Source organism: Gavialis gangeticus, unplaced genomic scaffold (assembly GCF_001723915.1).
Source record: "Gavialis gangeticus isolate Ggan-Ray unplaced genomic scaffold, GavGan_comp1, whole genome shotgun sequence".
NCBI classification, from domain to species: domain Eukaryota; kingdom Metazoa; phylum Chordata; order Crocodylia; family Gavialidae; genus Gavialis; species Gavialis gangeticus.
The window spans coordinates 33,585,698-33,592,687 of record NW_017729034.1 but is presented as its reverse complement, the minus strand read 5'-3'; the positions used below and the strand labels follow the sequence as shown (position 1 = coordinate 33,592,687).

The 6,990-nt window shown below is 47.0% G+C and overlaps 1 protein-coding gene across 2 annotated transcripts in view; it reads right to left on the bottom strand.

Annotated features, from left to right (window-relative positions):
• The window catches only part of NLRC4 (NLR family CARD domain containing 4), a 32,398-nt gene extending 27,633 nt beyond the window's left edge, over nt 1–4,765 (bottom strand). Inside the window, exon 1 of one of the 2 annotated variants that reach the window (XM_019527659.1) lies at nt 4,654–4,765. The gene's annotated coding sequence lies outside the window, so the exon portion shown is untranslated. The remainder of the gene's footprint in view (nt 1–4,653) is intronic. The other variant, XM_019527660.1, reaches the window with a different exon arrangement.
• Between the last annotated feature and the right edge of the window lie 2,225 nt (nt 4,766–6,990).

Below are 6,990 nucleotides of genomic sequence, written 5' to 3'. Positions count from 1 at the left end.
CCCTGCCCCCCAGCATCCTCCTAGCTCTGCGACTGGTGCCTCACTGAGCTGGGGGGGCACCAGGGCCCCCCCCATGTGCTCCCCAGTGGACCCAGAAGTGGACTGGAAGTAGTTCTAGTTCACTTCTGGGCTTACCACTGAGCACACAGAGGCCCCCCCTGGACTCCTGTGGGATGCTCTGTGTGCCCCAGCATGGCAGCATTCACAAGCTGTGCTTGTACCTTGAGGTATGTAGAAAAAACATTTAAAGCTGTATCTATGTCCAAATCACTGAATCTTTCCAAATCTCTCCAAATCAATTTGGAAGGTTCTGATTCAATTCGGAAAGACTAAAGAGTCCTCTGATTTGATTCGGAGATTTAGCCACCGAATTGGGCTGAATCTCCGCTGAACTGAATCAAGGACTGAAGTTTCACACATCCCTACTGAATATAACTTACTTAAGTGACAACTTGACAGTTATGAATCCTGAACTGACTTTAAAACTTAAATGTTTCCTCACCACAATTCTATAGATAGTTGAATGCCAAATCCTTTAACTCATTTAAATTTGAGCAGTGATACAACTGAGGAGGGGGGGGCAGGATGGGGGCAATCGCCCTGAACGCCAACTTGAGGAGTGCAGGGGGAGGAGGCAAAGAAAAGCAGCTGCTGCTGGCAGCTGTGTGTTGGTATTCATGATCTTGGTGGCAACCAGAGTTGTCCCTTCTGCTTTGCCCCTAGCACCTGTCTACATCCATACACTACTGAATTTGAGAAGGGGTTATTGATGCACCATGCTTTTTAGTTTTGAACTTATTTTAATAAATAAGTTTAGGTCTTGGTACAGGTTGTCATACTTTAATTTTTTAATAAGATTTATTCTTTTTTAAAAGAAGAAAATATTTAATTTTGATTTAAAAAAAAAAAAAAATCACGAGGTGGTTTAAATTGTCTTGGCTCCATTTAAGTCAATCTAAACCAGGTCAGGATTTGCCCAAGGAAAACCAAAAATTTATTTTATTCTGTGGTGCCTAGGTATTATGACAATCTTCTATTATTTAATCATATACTTTATTTCAGTTAATCAAGCAGTATTTTCTGTGACCAGTTGCACATGTACTGTTCATCACTGTCTAATGTTGTTATAGTTTGTCTCGAATGTATTATTTAATTTTGTTTGCAATAACCCTACACTGCCTTAAATTAATTTTCACATATTCTTTTTCCCTTACTTGGCCAGAGTAGGACATGGTAGTACAAAAAGGTGGTACCTCCATGTAATTAAAATTGTCTAAAGAGCATATTAGTCATTTTGTGTCTGCTTCTGATCCTACTAGAATCCTAAAGGCAATGGCAGCTGCTTTAAATTTTAATGAGAACAGCACAAGGCTCTGGTTTATATCTGTCACCAGTCTTGACTTGATAACTTTTTCTCAGCTGATGCACCTGCCTCCTTTATTTGTTGCATTAATACAGTGATAAATATTGACACAATCTAGGAGCTACTTTTTCCCCAAGAAGCTTCTGGCACTCCTAACTCTACACTTTCCAAATCTCACAATCCTTTATTATCAAGAAAATGGTCTTGATTGGTCAACAAGGATGATTATTCTAATTTAGGAATGGAGAATGCATTAAGTATGTTTCAAGTCAAACCCTCATTAAGAGTAGTAGGAAATATCTGACCACTGCTACTTTTATTGTGCCTGGAGAATGAGTTAGCACAAATTTTCCTGTAACAGAACATTAAGGTGATGACATCATATTGTTGCAAGAAATGTGGGCATGAAACTGATAGGCGCATAAGCCACTCTATGGTACCAAATGCTGACAGACTGGAAGAGGGGAAATTTTCTCTCATTAATATTAGTGTTGCAAGAATACTGCCAGATATTATCAGTGTGTTGCAGGCATTATCAGAGATCTAATGAATGAGGTGCTACACACAAATACTGTCTTAAAAGTCCCTGGTAAACAAACATTCAGCTGAAATCACCTCTGAAATCGTATGTGTGGTTTGTTTGTTCTGTGTGTTGTTTGATTTGTTTTTTTTTTTTTAAAAAAAAAAAAAAATCAAAGAACACAAAAAAAAAAAAAAATCAAAGAACACAAAAAAAAAAAAAAATCAAAGAACACAAAAAAAAAAAAAAATCAAAGAACACAAAAAAAAAAAAAAATCAAAGAACACAAAAAAAAAAAAAAATCAAAGAACACAAAAAAAAAAAAAAATCAAAGAACACAAAAAAAAAAAAAAATCAAAGAACACAAAAAAAAAAAAAAATCAAAGAACACAAAAAAAAAAAAAAATCAAAGAACACAAAAAAAAAAAAAAATCAAAGAACACAAAAAAAAAAAAAAAAAAAAAAAAAAAAAAAAAATTACACAACTCTTTTCTTTGATACAAAAAATACTTAATGTAAACAGTAGGGTACTAAATCACCCAGGCTAGGGACAGACATTACACACAAACTGATTTAAGCAATCAGAAACTTCTATAAACCTGTAACAGAACAGACAGTCAGTGCACATAAACCAGTTTCAAAATGGCTGAAACTGGTATGAGATAAACCTGGTTGAATGTAGTATCAGACTTAACTGATATGGTTCAAACCGGTTTATGCAATGTCTGTCCCACACCCCTTGCTGGCTTAAGATAAAGCAGACACTCCTAGCATCCCAGAATGCTCCCTGGGCTGGGTGGGGCTCTCTGCTCCACAGTGGGGCTGGCCCCTCCCCTCTGTTCTCTAGCTGGAGCAGGGACCAGCCCTAGCAGAGACACTGGTGGGCATACCCTGGCTCAGGCAAAGTGGGCAGGGAGGGGGTTAATTCTTTCTTCCTTCCTCTCTTCCCCCACCTGAGCCTGGGTCTCCCTGTCTGCCTGGGAGTAGAGGAGAGGGGGCTGCAGCAGTGGCCCCTGGAGCTGGCAGACCCCAGCTGCAGGGAAGGGATGGAGGGAGGAATTAACCCTTCTCCCTGCCCCCTTCACCTTAATGGGGCTATGCTGGGTTGGTTGTCCTGCAGGGTGGGGAGGGGGACTCTGTTCCATGCTGGTGGGGACTCTTGCCCTTCCTCTTCCTCCCACCAGAGGGGCAGTAGGAGCATAGAGCTCAGATAGGCAGGGTGTGGGTGGATGTGCAGGGACCCCCACACACTTGCCCCATGGCGTGCAGCCCCTGATACCTGGCAGCAGCAGGTGGGGATGTCAGGGACTGTGGGGGGCTTCCCTGTGCAAGTGTGGAGCTGCAGGCCCACAGCATGGAACCCCTGCAATAGAGGCAGCCACTGCTGCATTGGGGGCTAGGAACACAGCCCCGTGCTGCCTGCCTGGCCGCTTCTATCCCCAGGGCTCCACACTGAAGGCCTGCAGCTCTGCACTTGCACGGCGAAGCCTTGTGCTAGACTCTGTGGCAAAACAGGGGAGGGGACTCCCTCCACTCCTGGCACAGTGCAGGGACTGCACAGCTGGGAGTAAGGGAAACAGGAGGTTCCAATGTGGGGCTTCCCCCACTGCCAGGGCTGGAGCTACAGGTGCAGGGAGCAGAGCCTTGGGGATAAGGCAAGCTCTGCTCCCTCCTCCTTGCAGTGCTGTGCCTGCATTAGGCACCAGTGCCCTGATGTCCCCACCTGCTGCTGCTGCTGCCAGGTAGCTGGGCCTGCACACCATGGGGGAGTGCGTGGGTCCCTACAGCCCCCGCCCCCTGCACAGCTGAGCTCCGCATTCCCGCTGCTCCTCCAAGGGGAGCAGGAGAAGGGGGAAGAGTTCCCCCCAGCAGGGAACAGAGACTTCCCCTACCCTGGTGGGGGAGGAGCGGGAGGAAGAGTCTCTTTGGGGCTGGACAGCAGCCCATAGAGGCCCCTCTCCCCACCCTGCAGCAATGGGGGAGAAGCAGGGGGAAGAGTTCCCCTCTGGGGTCAGGCAGCCTCACAGAGCCCCCCTCCCTTCCCTTCCCCACAGTGGCAGCAGGGGAGGAGGAGGGAAAAGAGCCCCCCCAGCATTGAACAGGGCCCCCTTCCTGGCCCTGTGGCAGAGGGGGAGGAAAGGAAAGGTTTCCCTTCTGGGGCCAGGCACCCCTGTGCCGAGATTGCTCCTGGCTGTCATGGAGCTGCTGGGGCGGGCCTGCTGGGGCCTGGCCATGTGCCCCCTGCTCAGCTCAGTTTCCCTGTGGAAGGGAGGGCTGCACTAGCAGCCCTGGGCTTCTGGCTTGGGCCACTGCAGGCATGTGCTGAACGTCTATCCACTTGCAAACCAGTTCACTCTCTGCAGGTTAGACCAACTTGCAAATACTGAATCAGTTCAAGCTTGGGCTTTTTGAAAGTCTGTCCCTATCCCCAGAGAAAAGAATCCAAAGCTTCTTGAAGACACAGTATACATGCCTTTTACAACCCATATAAGTTAAAACACTTCTGAGATTACTGTTTTGCATCTGCTACAGCACGGGTGGGCAAAATGCGGCCCATGGGCCAGATACGGCTTGACAGGCTATTTTATCTGGCCCGTGGGACCCCTAAAAAAAATAGAAAATTAATATTTATCTGCCCCTGGCTGCCTGTCATGTGGCCCTCAATGGCTTGCCAAAACTTAGTAAGCAGCCCTCTGCCCAAAATAATTGCCCATTCCTATGCTACAGGCATTCAAGGGATAAGCCAGAAATAAGAAAGAAAATTAATTACCTAAATCAGGTGGTGCTCAGTCACAAAATGCTCTCAATAGGCAACCAGTTATCTCACTCTGCCAATATGTCCCAGCTGACTACTGCTTTTCAGTACTTCTGCTTTCTGCTGGTTTAGGTTAGGCAATATCCTGTTGTTGATGATGCTATGTTGGCATTCTCAGTGTAGCTCTTGTTCTCAAACAAGTTCTGGTTTAATTACTGGTGTTACTGGGGGCCAAGGTTAGATGCATCCTCATTACTCGCAAAAATGTCTGCCAGACTTTACACAAAGGAGGTGCCAAACTGGCACCATCTGTGAGATACTTGGCGTACCTCTTCCTAAACAACATTGACTATTTCCTGCATTTCATCTGTGAGCTCCAGACCCTCCCTCAGTAAGTAGCACAAGGTTCTGACCACTGCTACATGTGACTTTGCACTGCACAGGAAGCCTTGCAGAATGTTCTGCTGAGTTTTTGTATTGCATGTTCCTTCGAAAACAGAAGTGGGACTAAGAAAACTATTTATAGAGGCTACACCAGGGGTGGGCAATTATTTTGGGCAGGGGGCCATTTACTGAGTTTTGGCAAGCCATCGTGGGCTGCATGACAGGCAGCCCAGGGCAGATAAATATTAATTTTCTAAATTTTTTAAGGGCCCCATGAACAGAATAGAATGGCCTGGTGGGATGCATTCAGGCCCCAGGCCGTGGTTTGCCAACCCCTGGGCTACACTGCAGGTAACCTTTAAGCTAGGAACCCAGGGTGTTGCTTCCTAGTGCCTTATTAAACTTCTTTCTGCCATGCAAATATATCATCCCTGTTATTAAAAACATCTGTTGTAACCACCACTTGTACACATTGTTATACATGGATGCATCTAGCTAGATACAAGCAAATATATAGCATGGCAGATTTGAACTATAATGTTTTTACAACATTTTGCTCATTATATCCTCCTGGGCCTGATATACTGGCTAGATTTGATGCAGCAAAAATAGTACAGTGCCCTCCGGTGGCATAACCCAAAAAGGACACCAGTTCTTTAATGGCATCTACAGAAAAAGATAATTTTTTACATGATGCTTTTTATCAATGTGAATACTGAGGAAAAGACAAAAATGCTTGGCTGAAGTTTCTGTACAGGTCCTCTGTGTCTCTTGCATGTCATGAGATGACAAGATAAACCCACAGATTCCTATTTGAACTCTCTGGCATTAAAAACATTCTGACCTCTTGTGGCCTTTCTGATATCTTCACAACAGAACTGCTCTATTTTTGTCTGTAGCCAAAACACAAGTGAAAACTAAGTGGTGGCCTTTACTGTGGGTGCCTCAAGTCTAACAAGGGGTACTTGGAATCTTAAAAATTTACCAACCACTACATAAAATAAAATGGCTTTGCTCAGGTCCTCCTGTCCTACCCATTTTGCAGGTAGTAAAACTAGGAAGTGGGAAGTCAGGTGGGGGAGCACAGATTAGCAAGCAGGAAAGAGAGTAGGCAGGGAGCAGAAAGTAGGACAGGAGGTCAGGAAGGGAGCATAATTAGGAAGCGGAGCAGGTCAGGGAGAGCAGAGTAGGGAAGAGAATGAGCAGGGAGCACAGGCAAAGGGAGAAGGTGGAGCAGGAGGTCAGACAGAGAGCATCAACTAAGGAGTGGAAAACAGAGCAGGAGGCCAGGTGGAGAGCATAAACTATGAAGCAGAAAGAGAACAGGCAGGGAGCAGGTCAGGCAGGGATCGTAGACGACGGAGCAGAAAGCAGAGCAGGAGGGTAGTTAGAAAGACATAGAGCAGGGAGCAGAAAACGGGAGCAGAGGCAGCAAATGGAGCAACAGCTCAGGCAGGGGAAAAACCAGACAACTGGCAGTGCGGGAGGACGCCGGGCTCATTCGCGACCCGGCCGAAAAGCCAGTCCCAGCTGCCCTGTAGCACCAGCACCTCGCGCTTCTGCAGACTCAGCCACCGGCCCCAGGCCAAGTTCTGCGCCTGCGCAGTGAGCACCCGGGTGGGGGCGGGGTGGGTGACGTGGATGCTACATACATGGCAGTTGGGGGCGTGGCGATGACGGAGGCGGAAAGGCGAGGAAACATCCAAATAAAAGTGCGGGGGTGATTCTGGAACAAATCAAACCCCACCATAGGTAGGTGGGGGTTAGAGTTCTGTATTCTCCAATCAAGTCCAGCCTTACATTCGGGTCACCCGGAAGCATAGCTGAGAGGGCGGGGAGTCTCTGGAGGCGAGGTTCTCAAGCAGCCAATCAGGCGGTGCGTTACAGGCTGTCTATGGGCGGGGTGGTGCCGCGCTGGTGGAGTCGGGGCGCCGTACCGGGGGAGCTGGGCAGCAGCCGTCGCAACTG